Source organism: Cervus canadensis, chromosome 1 (assembly GCF_019320065.1).
Source record: "Cervus canadensis isolate Bull #8, Minnesota chromosome 1, ASM1932006v1, whole genome shotgun sequence".
Classification (NCBI taxonomy): domain Eukaryota; kingdom Metazoa; phylum Chordata; class Mammalia; order Artiodactyla; family Cervidae; genus Cervus; species Cervus canadensis.
The window spans coordinates 61,988,473-62,003,778 of NC_057386.1; the positions used below are offsets into that span (position 1 = coordinate 61,988,473).

The 15,306-nt window shown below is 39.3% G+C and overlaps 1 protein-coding gene across 4 annotated transcripts in view; it reads right to left on the bottom strand.

Annotated features, from left to right (window-relative positions):
* Positions 1–2,200, bottom strand: part of RBM46 (RNA binding motif protein 46) — a 51,638-nt gene extending 49,438 nt beyond the window's left edge. For 2 of the 4 annotated variants that reach the window (XM_043486838.1, XM_043487041.1), the window contains exon 1: positions 1,527–1,541. The gene's annotated coding sequence lies outside the window, so the exon portion shown is untranslated. Of the gene's footprint in view, positions 1–1,526; positions 1,663–2,064 lie in introns of those variants that run through there. The other 2 variants (XM_043486970.1, XM_043486912.1) reach the window with 2 other exon arrangements.
* Positions 2,201–15,306: the final 13,106 nt, after the last annotated feature.

Here is a 15,306-nt window from a genome sequence, read left to right on the forward strand (position 1 = left end):
TACAAAATTATGCATTACCATTACTTATATAAGGTCTTCTATAATCAATGTCATGTGAAACCTGTCATAATTTGAACAGATTTTGGTCATCTTTCCTCACCAACCATGAGGTAATAAAACAAAATAAAAACCACGGCATTAATATGCATATCTGGTCAGATTTTACACCAAATCCTCCTTAAATCAGCATGTCTAAGTTTCCTAACAACAAACATGACACCACTAAAAATATAAACCTTAATTTCGGTCCACAAATTGGGCATACGCTTGTATGCCTGACAATTTTTACCTCATCATATATTCAGTAAGGCTACATCTTATATTTCAATAAAACTCATACTTCACATTTCACATTCATATTTCAAGTATTATAATCTTAGACAATAATGTTCAAGTTGAATACTCAATCTTAAGTCAAAATTAGCAATCAAAACAGTGCTAATTACAGCACTGCTTACATTTAATAATTACAGCACCAGTAGTAATCTTTATGTCTATGCAAGTGAAAGTCGTTCAGTCCTGTCCGACGCTTCCTGACCTCGTACACTATCCAGTCCATGGAATTCTCCAGGCCAGAATACTGGAGTGGGTAACCTTTCCCTTCTCCAGGGGATCTTCCCAACCCAAGGATCGAACCCAGGTCTCCCGCACGGCAGGCGGATTCTTTACTGTCTGAGGCACCAGCTTAGTCCCTTTATGTCTATAATGGTACGTAATTGCAAACAAGCTAATTTTCAAACAATGTTTTAAATGTGTACTCTGGAAAGAAGTCTATCATTAGAGCCCATGGTGAAGTTTAATCCTGAGAGGCTCTAAATGGAAGTCTGTCCAACTCCTGAAGATTCTTGAAAGAAAATTACATCCTTAAAGAAACAAAATTCTATCAACATGCGAATGCTATTTACGTTAGCCCACCTATACACGCAATGTATGCTGCTTCCTGGTTCTACAGCAATCCTCAAACACAAAGCGGCAGATCCGTAAAAGAAACCACGTCTTTTGAAAAGCACCTGCTGATGTCCCGTCTGATATTGGCCCGTGTTAGAATCGCCATACACGATAAAAGCTTTAGAGTGTAAAGAGAGAGCTTAAAGAAACGTCAACATTAGATAAACTAAATTCACATATGAGGCAAGAGTGTCCAGATAAACAAAGCAGTTTCACAAGGATTTCAGACTCAATATCAATGCCGGGATGAAATCTAAATTCTCCCGACTCCAGATTCAGAGGTCTTTTCAGTACCCCAAAGAAACTATTTTTAAACTTAGTAAGGAAAACCATTTGGCATCAGGAAACAAGATGGTACCCTGCGTGTACTCCCGCCCGCACTCCGTCCATGGCCGCACACTGCGAGTCTCGGGGAGAGGGGTCAATTACGGTCCCCTCCACCCACAGCCCTCCGCTGTCAACACCCGACACACGCGAGCCCTCGGGCAGGTACGGGAAGGGAGCCCAGGGCAGAGGGAGAGCTCGAGGCTCATCCCCGTTTCAACGAAGTGAAGGACGACGTCATTGCCAAATCTCACCCAGCAGAGTCGGACACCCGGGGCGCTGTCCCAGAGCCTCCAGAGGGGACGCGCGGGCCCGACAACGGCCGCACGGACGCGGCAGGCGGCGTGGACCCGCGGCGGTCGACGGAAAGAGAGTGTTAGGAGAACATGGAGGGCAGCAGGTGGGGACGGCCGGAAGGGGGCGGCATAGAGCGGAAATAAGGCGGGGAGAGGGCCGGGCGCCGCGGGCGGAAGGCGCCGCCGAGGGGCGCCGACGCCCCGACGGGCAGTGGGCGCCGGCGGCAACCGCGGATGCAGCAGCGCAGAAGACGCCCTGGGGCTGGGAGCCCGGCCGAGGGCACCTGTCCTCCTGCCGCTCCCCGTCCCTGCCGCTCCACGAGACGGGGACGGGGGACGGCGCAGCCCGCAGACGCCGCCTGCAGCCGAGCGCGGGTCCCAGCGGCGCGGCTGCCGAGACGGGGAGCTGGACGGGGCTTTCTGCGGCCAGGAGGCACGGTCTCCGGCCGTTACAGGCGGTTTGGCAGTGACCCCGCGGCCCCCATCCTCTCCTCACCCCTTCAAGTCTTCAAATATTGGTCCTAAATCCGTGGAACCAACGACCACAAACCGCCGCCACCGTTTCGGGGACCAGTGGGTCGGAGCGAGGGTGGAGGGCGGGGCTCGCCGCAAGTGGGAGGGCAGTCCACGAGGAGCAGCTCGCGCGGTCCTCGAGCCCAAACTGGGCTCCCGACGGGCGCTGCGCGGTGGCCTAGGCAGCGCACGTGGAGGGACGTCTCGACCAATCAGCGACCAGCCCCGGGAAGGAGGGCGGGGTTCCTGGACCGAGGTTTAAGGTCCTCGGAAGGAAGTTCTCGGGCCGGAGGGGGGGGGGGGGAGGGTAATGCTTGGAGTGACTGACCCTTTAGCCAATTAGAGCGAGAAGAGCCAGCCATCCCGGCAGGTGGGCAGAGATTGATACCAAAAAAAAAAAAAAAGTAGTGCGTGTTTTGTTGAGATGTTTATAAAGCAAGGGCTGTGACCTGAACGTCCTTACAACTTTCACTTGGGAAGAATGTGGATGTATTGGAAAAGTTTTATGAGTTTTCAAGTCTTTAGCTGCTAGTCTGACCCAACACGTGTATATATATATATATATATATATATATATATATATATATATATATATATATAGTGTGTGTGTGTGTGTGTGTTGTGTATGTGAACGTACGCACTAAGTCACTTCAGTCGTGTCGGACTCTTTGTGACCCACGAGGAACCTCTGTCCATGGACCTCTTTAAATAAGGACTTGGGGACGGGTTGGGGAAATATAAGGCAGATTTGCAATAGACTCACAAAGTTTGAATGGTTTAAGTGCACAAGAAAATGGGCTGAATCGGAGACCTAGTAACCTACCGCTGATCAGTTTGGAAAGTGATTTGACGGTGGCCGAGCTGATGCGCCAGGTTGTATGCTTGTGTAAAACCAGCTTTTCACGGATACAGTTGTGTGGCGTTCTGCACACATTATACTGAATTTTGCCTCCTTTAAAGATAGAGCTTGGGTTTATATGGCAGACAAAAAAAGAAAAAGATGGCTTTAGGAACCAACTCCCAAAGAGATTCAAAGAATATTAGAACCAGAAAGATCCTAGATCGTGTAGTTTATCCTTTAACAAAGGAAAACTGGTGCCCAGAATAATCTACTGAGTTACACAGTAACACAGCCCCCTAATTTCCAAACACATGATGCTTCTTCTACACTAACTAGTGATTTCAGTTTGTTTATCATCTCCATATGTTGGAGGCCTAACGAATGTCTTAAGTTTTCTTAGTTGTTAAGTGTGTGCATATGTATATGTAAACAGATATGTACATTTAATATATGTATTAACATATTCCAACAGTAAAGAATGAGCAAGAACTTTAGAATCATACAGATTCGGGCTCAACTCCCTGTGTCATCATTTTATGATTATGATACCTTGGATGAGTAACTTCTCTGAGCCCCAGTTTAAAATGGGATAGGGTGTCTAAATGATTATGTTAACAAATAATGAGCACTTACTGTGTGCCAGAAACAACTTTAAGGGATTTTCATATGTTAGTTCATTTATTTCTCCAAGTAACTTTGGCAAACATGCTAGCTCCCTGCAGCCCTCTGTTTCAGATGGAGAAAATGAGACACACAGAGCTTAAGTAGTTTACGGTCGTTTAGCAAGTAAGTGGCCCCAGTTTGAAACCTGCAGACAAAGCCAGTATGTTTTACTGTCTCAAAATGTGTGCAGAAACAAGTGCCATAATACCCAGTGCATACTAGATGCTCAACAAATACTCTTCCCTAAACTCCCTACCCTTCAGGCAGTGAACACCAGTCTCATTTATGAAGGCTGCATGCATTCAAAGTACAGAAAACCTAGACTGATAGACCATTCCTATTGATACTTAAGGTTTTTTTTTTCTAATGCATTTCTCTACTTTGGGAACCACAAGGATGATAATTATTCTCTTATATTGATTACTATTTGTAGCTACTCATTTATCTCTCTGAAAAAAAGATTACTCACATTCTTAATTTTCATGTTGGTGCCTCCTCAATCCCAAGCAATTCATTGTAATACACATTCTAAATACATATTTTCAAAGTTAAACTAAAATTGTGTTAGACATATTAGTCTGACAAGTTTAATCATTTTTAAAGGAGTTGCTGAAGGATCCTTCACTGTCACTAAAGTGGAGATGTTATCTTGTGAGCTGCACAAGACATTCTTGGAAGTAGACTGAAGAATTGTTTTACATTTCCAGTTTTCTTTTTTCCTTTTTTTTTCCTACAAATATAAAGGAAACCAAATAAGGAAAAGTTCCTCAATAGGCATTAGAGTCAGGCCAAAGATGCTTGCTTTAGATAAGACAGTGTTATTTTAAGACCCCTCTGATGCTAACATTACATGTCCTTTTGGTCAGATTTCTTCTGAATCTTTTATTGCTCAGTGTACTCAATCACTTCAGTTCATGTCCGACTCTTCACAACCCCATGAGGCCAGACCCTTCTGTCCATGGGATTTTCTCAGCAAGAATACTGGAGTGGGTTGCCATGCCCTCTTCCAGGGGATCTTCCCAACCCAGGCACTGAACCCATGTCTCCTGCAACTCCTGCCTTGCAGGCAGATTCTTCATCTGCTGAGTTATCAGTGGTGGTGGTGGTGGTGTAGTCTCTAAGTCATGTCAGACTCTTGAGACCCTGTGGACTGTAGCCTGCCAGGCTCCTCTGTCTGTGAGATTTCTCAGTCAAGAATACTGGAGTGGGTTGACATTTCCTTCTCCAGGGGATGTGCTGAACCATTGGGGAAGCCCAAATCTTTTATTACCCATAGCCTATATATTTATCAAAAGCTATTAAAACTGTATTCTCTTCAAGTAAAATTGAAGGAATGGCCTTTAGCTTTGTTTCTCAAGGCTCCTAGAAAAGAGAATCTAAAACACTTACGCCAACTTGAATTATTTTTCAGAAATAGATCCCAAGTTAGGCTTTGTTAGAAGTTTATTTGCAAATTTATGGGAAATGTGATCCAAATAAATAGGAAGATAAACTGTGTATAGGTGTTTTTGAGTGAAAAGAAGCCGAAGTTGAAAGATACTTATTGGTGAGGGAGAAAGTAGAAAGGGAGCTCAGTAAATGCCAAAAAGATAAATAATATTGTGGAAGATGCAAAGGAAAAGTTAGAATAAAAAATTGGAAGGGGTATACAAAATACAATTAGATAAAGTGATCTGGATTACTATGTAAATGTGTTTTTCCCCATATTAAATGCAAGCTTTTTGGATTAAATTATCTTCATATACCTTCTATAAAATACAAAACCTCAAAAGGGAAAGAAAAAGGCATGAGAAGTCCTTATAAATGTTTAAAATCCAACTTGGTCCTAATAAAGAAGGAAAAGAAGGAAAGAAGTGAACAGTTGTATATGAAAGAGCATTGGGCAGTGGTCTGCTTTGTTTTCCGTTTGTTGGAGCCTCCTTTAACCATACCTGGCAGTGATGGCACAGATCCACCAAAAAAAAGGCAACTACTTGCATATTTATGGAATTAATGAACACAGCATGGGAGCTAGAGAACCTCCTTTAATTTGGTGACCCTCCAATCTATATGATCTCTCAAAACCCTTTCAGAAGTATAGGAGCTTTTCCAATACTTAGAGTAAATGCGTTTCATTCAATTCTCTGACCCTTACTTTCTCACCCAGATTTGCTCCTTTGTGCCTGACAGTTTAATTTGAATTTTTCATGACTCTGGGATGTGAATGTCAGTACCAGGACGATTATAAAGTAGAATAGTGTGTTCTTTAGTTTGGGTGATAGGTTATACCACACCATCTTTAAATCCAGTCAGTGTACCTCCCATGATTAACAACTTGTCTTTTCAAGGCAGCAGATCTTTTGGATCTTCCTACATAGATTAATGCTCTACATGGAGAATAAACCCATAGCTAAGGCCTGGAGACACACACATCAGTGGATGAATGGATAAAGAAAATGTGGCAAATATATACATACATACATAAATGCACATGCATTCATACAATGGAATATTACTCGAGCATAAGAAAAGAATGAAATATTCCCATTTGTGACAACATGGTTGGAATCTTAGGGCATTAGGCTGAGTAAGTCAAGCATAAAGGGCAAATATCTGATGATCTCACTTATATATGGAAAGAAAGAAGAAAGAGAGGGAGAGAGGAATGTAGGGATGGGAAATGGAAGAAAGAAGAAATGAGAGAAAGAAAGGAAAAGAAGCTCACAGATACAGAGAACAGATTAGTGGTTCCCAGAGGCAGAAAGTGAAATGAGGGCCAAAGGGTAAAGGAGGTCAAAAGGTACAAACTTCCAATTATAAAATAATGAATTCAAGCAAGTGTATTATGTAATGTACAACATGACACCTAGTCAATAATACTGTATCGAATATTTAAAAGTTGCTATAAGCAGATAGTAAAAGTGCTCATCACAAAGAAAAAGTTGTAACTATAAATAGTGGTAGATATTAATTAGACATATTGTGGTGATCATGTTGCATTATATGCAAATATTGAGTCATTATGTTGTACACTTGAAACTAGCATAGTGTTATGTCAATTGTACCTCAATTTTAAAAATTAAAATAATTTAAAAAAAGAATGGAGGAAATATTATGCCAGAGTCACCAAATTAATTTGATGTAACCTTCCTAGTATAGAAAAACTGTAATAAACATCAGACTATGCAATGCTAATAACTTGTCTTTCTGTAACATCATCTGTCAATAACAATAGTGCTATGCTGATCATCTGACCCTTGGTTTCCCATTTTCAGTTAAAAAAAATCTAGTTATCCAATTAATTTTTTAATCAACTACAATATTAGAAATAGTATTAGGCAATACAGAAAAAAACCATTTTCCCCCTCTGACTTAACTCATGACATGATGAAACTGACATATGGAAAAATATTTTTCTGATGGAGAAGTTTAGAAATGTGAGCACTTGGTTGGGGAAAGAGCATGATAAACTCTCGTGTTAACTCACTCGTGTGGTTGAATAATGAGGTACAGTGGTACTGGAGCTTACAGACACCTTAAGAGTCATCAGGCCAGTAGGAAGCGGCCGGAGCGCTGGCCCCACGTCCCAGAGCCAGTCAGTGGCAGTACTGGATCCCCAGCTGCTCACCTCTGACTTGCAGTCTTATGTGCTGGCTCTCACAGAAACTTTTAAATTGGACTTTGAACTTTTACAGATTCTTTTTAAAGTGCCATCATAAATATATTCAATGAAGAAAATGACTTTGGCTGAAGTCAGCTTTGGTTCAGAGACATTAGTACCCCTGGGCATGAAGGCTGCCTGAGGCAAAGCAGTACCTCAGGTGTGACTTCTCTCTCTCTCTTTTTTTTTTTTTTTCCATTTATTTTTATTAGTTGGAGGCTAATTACTTTACAATATTGTAGTGGTTTTTGTCATACATTGACATGAATCAGCCATGGATTTACAAGTATTCCCCATCCCGATCCCCCCTCCCACCTCCCGATTCCTCTGGGTCTTCCCAGTGCACCAGGCCTGAGCACTTGTCTCATGCATCCAGCCTGGGCTGGTGATCTGTTTCACCCTAGATAATATACATGTTTCGATGGGCTCTTTTATTGCTCCATCCAGGGTGGTGCCCTCTCTTGATGACTCCAGCTCTGACTGTCCAACTGTCATTTGTCACGGCAGAGGAAGCGGAAGGATACTTGTTCTTTGGACCAAGAACAGGTTGCATTTTCTCATATGCAGGGACCACAAAGCCCATGGAACTCTAAGGGGAAAATGTTTAAAATGCCTTTATAATCCACAATGCAGTCTGCATATTTTGGGTTTTTTTTTTTTTTTGAGGGGGGGGTTCTTTATTGTTTTTTTTAAATTGAAGTAAGTTAATTTACAATGTTGTATTAGTTTCAGGTATACAACAAAGTGATTCACTTATACAAAAAATGCATATGTTTGCATGTATATTCTTTTTCAGATTCTTTTCCATTATAGGTTATTACAAGATATTGAAAATACTTCCATGTTCTATACAATAGGTCCTTGTTGGTAATCCATTTTATTTATAGTAGTGTGTGTATGTTAATCTTGAACTCCTCATTTATTCCTTCCTCTTTTTCCCTTTTGGTAACCATAAATTTGTTTTCTATGTCTGTGAGTCTACTTCTCTTTTATAAGTTGACTGTATCATTCTTTAGATTCCACATTTAAGTGATATCATATCTCTGACTCATGTGTGTGTGCTGAGTCACTTCAGTCATGTCGAACTCTTTGCAACCCCATGGACTGTAGCTCGTCAGTCTCCTCTGTCCATGGGATTCTCCAAGCAAGAATATCGGAGTGAGTTGCCAGGCATTCCCCCAGGGAATCCTCCTAACCCAGGGATCGAACCCATGTCTCTTAATGTTTCCTGCATTGGCATGTGGGTTCTTTACCACTAGTGCCACCTGAGAAGCCCTGTCTGACTGACTTTCCTTAACATGAAAACCTCTAGACCCATCTATGTTGCCGCATATGGCACTATTTTGTTATTTCTTATGGCTGAGTAATATTCACACACACACACACACACACACTGGGGTGCATGTATTTGGTTGGCCAAAAATTCCTTCATGTTTTCCACACCATCTTAACATCTTTTTGAGTTAGAATTTTCTCTGGATATATGCCCAGGAATGGGATTGCTAGATCATATGGTAGATCTATTTTTGGTTTTTTAAGAAATCTTCATGCTGTTCTCCATAGGGGCTGTACCAATTTACATTCCCACCAACAGTGCCGTAGGGTTCCCTTTTCACCAGAGCCTCTCCAGCATATATTTAGACTTTTTAATGATGGCCATATTGACTGACATTAGGTTATGCCTCGTAGTTTTGATTTCCAATTCTCTAATAATTACTGATCTAGAGCATATTTTCATGTGCCTTATTGTCATCTGCCTGTTTTTTGGAGAGATGTCTATTTAGTTCTTTTGCCCACTTTTTGATTGAGTTTTTTGTTTTTCTGGTATTGAGCTGAATGAGCTGCTTATATATTTTGGAGATTAATTCTTTGTCATTTGTTTCATTTGCTATTATTTTCTCCCATTCTGTGGACTGTCTTTTCACCTTCCTTATAGTTTCCTTCATTGTGCAAAAGCTTTTAAGTTTAATTAGGTCCCATTTGTTTATTTTTATTTCCATTACTCTGGGAGGTGGGTCATAAAGGATCTTACTATGATGTATGTTGGAGAATGTTCTGCCTATGTTTTCCTCTAGGAGTTTTATAGTTTCTGATCTTACATTTAGATATTTAATCCATTTTGATTTTACTTTTGTGTATTGTGTTAGGAAGTGTTCTAGTTTCTTTCTTTTACATGTAGTTGACCAGTTTTTGCAGCACCATTTGTTGAAAAGACTGTTATTTTCTCCATTGTATATTTTTGCCTCATTTGTTAAAGATAAAGTGTCTCTAGGTGCATGGATTTATCTCCGGACTTTCTGTTTTGTTCCATTGTTCTATATTTCTGTCTTTGTGCCAGTGCTATACTGTCTTGATGACTGTAGATTTGTAGTATAATCTGAAATCAGGAAGGTTGACTCCTCCAATTTCATTCTTTCTCAAAATTGCTTTGGGTATTTGGGGTCTTTTATGGTTCCATATAAATTGTGAAATTATTTGTTATAGTTCTGTGAAAAATACCATTGGGAGATCAATAGGGATTGCATTGAATCTATAGATTGCTTTGGGTAAGTATATTTATTTTCACTATATTGAGTCTTCCAAACCAAGAACATGGTATATTTCTCCATCTGTTTGTGTCACCTTTGATTTCTTTCATCAGTGTTTTTTTCCCTACCTTTTGGTAGTAATTTTTTTAATTAATTTATTTATTTTAATTGGAGGATAATTATTTTACAATGTTGTGGTGGCTTTTGCCATACATCAACTTGAATCAGCATGGGTGCACATGTGTCCCCCAACGCTGAACCCACCTCCCACCTCTGTCCCCACCTCATGCCTCATGGTTGTCCCAGAGCACTGGTTTTGAGTGCCCTGCTTCATGCATCGAAGTTGCACTGGTGATTGGTTTTGCATATGGTTATGTACATGTTTCAATACTATTCTCTCAAATCATCCCAACCTCACCTTCTCCCACAGAGTCCAAAAGTCTATTCTTTACATTTGTCTCTTTTGCTGCCTTGCATATAGGATTGTCATCCCTGTCTTCTATAGTCCATATATATGCAGTAATATACTGTATTGGTGTTTTTCTTTCTGGCTTACTTCACTTTGTGTAATAGGCTCCAGTTTCATCCACCTCATTATAACTGACTCAAATGTGTACTTTTTTATAGCTGAGTAATATTCCATTGTGTGTATGTACCACAGCTTTCTTATCCATTTGTCTGCTGATGGGCATCTAGGTTGCTTCCATGTCCTGGCTATTGTAAACAGTGCTGCGATGAACATTGGGGTGCACGTGTCTCTTTCAGTTCTGGTGTCCTCAATGTGTATGCCCAGCAGTGGAATTGCTGGGTCATATGGCAGTTCTATTTCCAGTTTTTTAAGGAATCTTCACCCTATTTTCCATAGTGGATGTATCAGTTTACATTCCCACCAGCAGTGTAAGAGGGTTCCCTTTTCTCCACACCCTCTCCAGTATTTACTGTTTGTAGACTTTTTGATGGTGACCATTCTGACTGGTGTGAGATGATACCTCATTATGGTATTAATTTGCATTTCTCTAATAATGAGTGATGTTGAGCATCTTTTCATGTGTTTATTAGCCATCTGTATGTCTTCTTTGGAGAAATGTCTCTTTAGTTCTTTGGCCCATTTTTTGATTGGGTTGTTTGTTTTTCTGGTATTGAGCTGCATGAACTGCTTATATATTGTGGAGGTTAATTCTTTGTCAGTTATTTTGTTTGCTATTATTTTCTCCCATTCTGAAGGCTGCCTTTTCACCTTGCTTATATTTTCCTTCGTTGTGCAAAAGCTTTTAAGTTTAATTAGGTCCCATTTGTTTATTTTTGTTTTTATTTCTATTATTCTGAGAGGTGGGTCATAGAGGATCTTGCTATGATTTATGACAGGGAGTGTTCTGCCTATATTTTCCTCTAAGAGTTTTATAGTTTCTGGTCTTACATTTAGATCTTTAATCCATTTTAAGTTTATTTTTGTGTATGGTGTTAGAAAGTGTTCTAGTTTCATTCTTTTACTTGTAGTTGACCAGTTTTCCCAGCACCACTTGTTAAAGAGATTGTCTTTTCTCCATTGTATATTTTTGCCTCATTTGTCAAAAATAAGGTATCTGTAGGTGCATGGATTTCTCTCTGGGATTTCTATTTTGTTCCATTGATCTATATTTCTGTCTTTGTGCCAGCACATACTATCTTGATGACTGTAGCTTTGTAATATAGTCTGAAATCAGGAAGTTTGATCCCTTCAGTTCCATTCATTTTTCTCATGATTGCTTTGGCTATTAGAGGGTTTTTTTGTGTTTTCTTACAAATTGTGAAATTATTTGTTCCACTTCTGTGAAAAATACCCATGGTAGCTTGATAGGGATTACATTAAAACTATAGATTGCTTGGGATAGTATATTCATTTTCACTGTATTGATTCTTCCAATCCATGAACATGGTATATTTCTCCATCTATTTATGTCATCTTTGACTTCTTTCATCAGTGTCTTATAGTTTTCTATATATACGTCTTTTTTTTCTTTAGGTAAATTTATTCCTAGGTAGTTTATTTTTTACATTGCGATGGTTAATGAGATTGTTTCCTTAAATTGTCTTTGTTTTTTTCATTGTTAGTGCAATTGTTAGGAATGCAAGGGATTCCTGTGTATTAATTTTATATCCTGCAAATTTATTATATTTATTGATTAGCTCTAGTAATTTTCTGGTAGTATTTTTATAGTTTTGTATGTTGTGGAACATGTCATCTGCATACAGTGAGAATTTTACTTCTTTTCCAATCTGGATTCCTTTTATTTATTTTTCTTCTTTGATTTCTGTAGCTAGTACTTCCAAAACTATGTTGAGTAGTATTGGTGAGAATGGGCACCCTTGTGTTGTTCCTGATTTTAGAGGAAATGCTTTCAATTTTTCACCATTAAGGATAATGTTCATTGTGGGTTTGTCATATATGGCTTTTATTATATTGAGGTATGTTACTTCTATGCCTGCTTTCTGGAGAGTTTTTATCATAAATGGGAGTTGAATTTTGTCAAAGGCTTTCTCTGCATCTATTGAGGTAATAATATGGTTTTATCTTTCCATTTGTTAATATGGTGTATCACATTGATTGATTTGTGAGTATTGAAGAATCCTTGCATCCCTGAGATAAAGCCCACTTGGTCATGATGTATGATCTTTTTAATATGTCGCTGGATTCTGTTTGCTAGCATTTCACTGAGGATTTTGCGTCTATGTTCATCAGTGATATTGTCCTGTAGTTTTCTTTTCTTGTGGCATCTTTGTCTGGTTTTGGTAATAGGGTGATGGTGGCCTCATAGAATGAGTTTGGCAGTTTATCTTCCTCTGCAGTTTTTTGGAAGAGTTTGAGAAGGATAGGTGTTAACTCTTGTCTAAAGCTTTGGTAGCATTCACTGGTGAAGCCATCTGGTCCTGGGCTTTTGTTTGTTGGAAGATTTTATTATTATAGTTTCAGTTTCCATGCTTGTGATAGATCTGTTAAGATTTTCTATTTCTTTCTGGTTCAGTTTTGAAAGGTTATACTTTTCTAAGAATTTGTCCATTTCTTCCAAGTTGTCCATTTTATTGTCATATAATTGCTCATAGTAGGCTCATAATCTTTTGTATTTCTGTGTTGTCTGTTGTGATTTCTGGATTTTCATTTCTAATTTTATTGATTTGATTATTCTCCCTTTTTTTTTCTTGATGAGTCTAGCTGTTTGTCTATGTTATTTATCTTCTCAAAGAACAAGTGTTTGGATTTGTTGATCTTTGCTATAATCTCCATTTCTTTTTCATTTATTTCTTCTCTGATTTCTATGATTTCTTTCCTTCAACTAACTTTAGGGTTCTTCTGTTCTTCTTTTTTACTTGCTTTAGGTTTAAAGTTAGGTTGTTAATTTGATGTTTCCCTCGTTTATTGAGGTAGGCTTGTATTTCTGTGAACCTCCCTCTTAGCGCTGCATTTACTGAATCCCATAGGTTTGAGGTTGTTGTGTTTTCATTTTCATTTGTTTCTATGTGTGTTTTGATTTCCCTTTGGATTTCTTCCATGATCTGTTGGTTATGCAGAAACATGTCATTTAGCCTCCATATGTTTGTATTTTTAATAGTTTTTTTTCCCTGAAGTTGACATCTAATCTTACCACATTGTGATCAGAAAAGATGCTTGAAATGATTTCCATTTTTAAAAATGTACCAAGGCTAAATTTATGGCTCACGATGTGATATATCCTGTAGAATGTTCCATGTGCACTTGAGAAAAAGGAGAAATCATTGTTTTGGGGTGAAATGCCCTGTAGATAGCAATTAGGTTTAACTGGTGCACTGTATCATTTAAAGCTTGTGTTTCCTTTTTAATTTTCTGTACAATTGATCTATCATATGTGTGAGTGGTTTCTTAAAGTCCCCCACTATTGTGTTATGTCAGTTCTCCCTTTCATACTTGTTAGCATTTGCCTTACGTATTGAGGTGCTTCTATGTTGGGTGCATATATATTTTTTTAATTTTTATATCTTCTTCTTGGATTGATCCTTTGATCATTATGCAGTGTCTTTCTTTGTCTTTTATCACAGTCTTTATTTCAAACTCTATTTTATCTGATATGAGTATTGCTACTCCTGCTGTCTTTTGGTCTCTGTTTGTATGAAATGTCTTTTTCCAGCTCCTCAACTTCAGTCTCTATGTGTCCCTAGGCTTGAGGTGGATCTCTTGTAGACAACATGTACAGGGGTCTTGTTTTTGTATCCATTTATCCAGTCTTTGTCTTTTGGTTGGAGCATTTAACCCATTTACATTTAAGGTAATCATTGATAAGTATGATCCTGTTACTATTTAATAAACCATTTCTGTGTCTCTTGTCTAGAGAAGATCCGTTAGCATTTGTTGAAGAGCTGGTTTGGTGGTGCTAAATTCCATGAGGTTTTGCTTGTCTGTAAAGCTCTCGATTTCTCCTTTGAGTCTGAATGAAATCCTTGCTGGGTAGAGTAAACTTGGTTGTTGGTTTTTCTCTTTCATCATTGTAAGTATATCCTGCCCTTCTGGGCTGGAGAGTTTCTATTGAAAGATCAGCTGTTATCCTTATGGGGATCCCCTTGTGTGTTATTTGTTGCTTTAACCTTGCTGCTTTTAATATTTTCTCTTTGTGTTTAATTTTTGTTAGTTTGATTAATATGGGTCTTGGGGTATTTAGCCTTGGGTTTATCCTGTTTTGGATCTCTGGGTTTCTTGGACTTGGGTGGCTATTTCCTTCCCCTTCTTAGGGAAGTTTTTGCATATTATCTCCTCACATATTTTCTCATACCCTTTCCTTTTGTCTTCTTCTTATGGGACACCTATGGCTCAAATGTTGAGGTGCTTAACATTGTTGCAGAGGTCTCTGAGGTTTTCCTCATTTCCTTTTTTTTTTTTTTTTGCTCTGTTTCATTTATTTCCACCAGTGTATCTTCCACTCACTTTTCCTCTTTTCTGCCCCAGTTATTCTACTGTTGGTTCCCTCCTGAGTGCTTTTAGTCTCCGTCATTGCATTGTCATTATTGATTGGCTCTTCTTTATTTCTCCTAGTCCAACATTTCTTGTATCTTCTCAGTCCTTGTCTCTAGTCCATTTATCAGTTACTCCATTTTGTTTTCAAGATTTTGGTGCTCGCTTTGGCAGCACATATACTAAAATTGTTTTCAAGATTTTGGATCATATTTACTATCATTATTCTGAATTCTTTTTCAGGAAGCCTCCCTATCTCCTCTTTTGTTTGATTTGGTGGGTTTTTATCATGTTCCTTCTCCTGCCGAGTATTTCTCTGCCTTTTCATTTTTTTTCGGTTGCTGTGTTTTGGATGCCCCTTTCTTCAGGCTGGAAGGTCATGGTTCCTTTAATTGTGGAGTCTGCTCCCTGTGGGTGGGGTTGGGGCAGTGGCTTGTCAAGGTTGCCTGGTTGGAGGAACTTGTGCCTGTGTTTTGGTGGGTGGAGCTGGATCTCTTCTCTCTAATGTGCAGTGAAGTGTCCAGCAGTGAGTTTGGCAATGTCTATGGGTTTGGCATGGCTTTGACAGCCTGTCTTTTAATGCTCAGGTTTGTGTT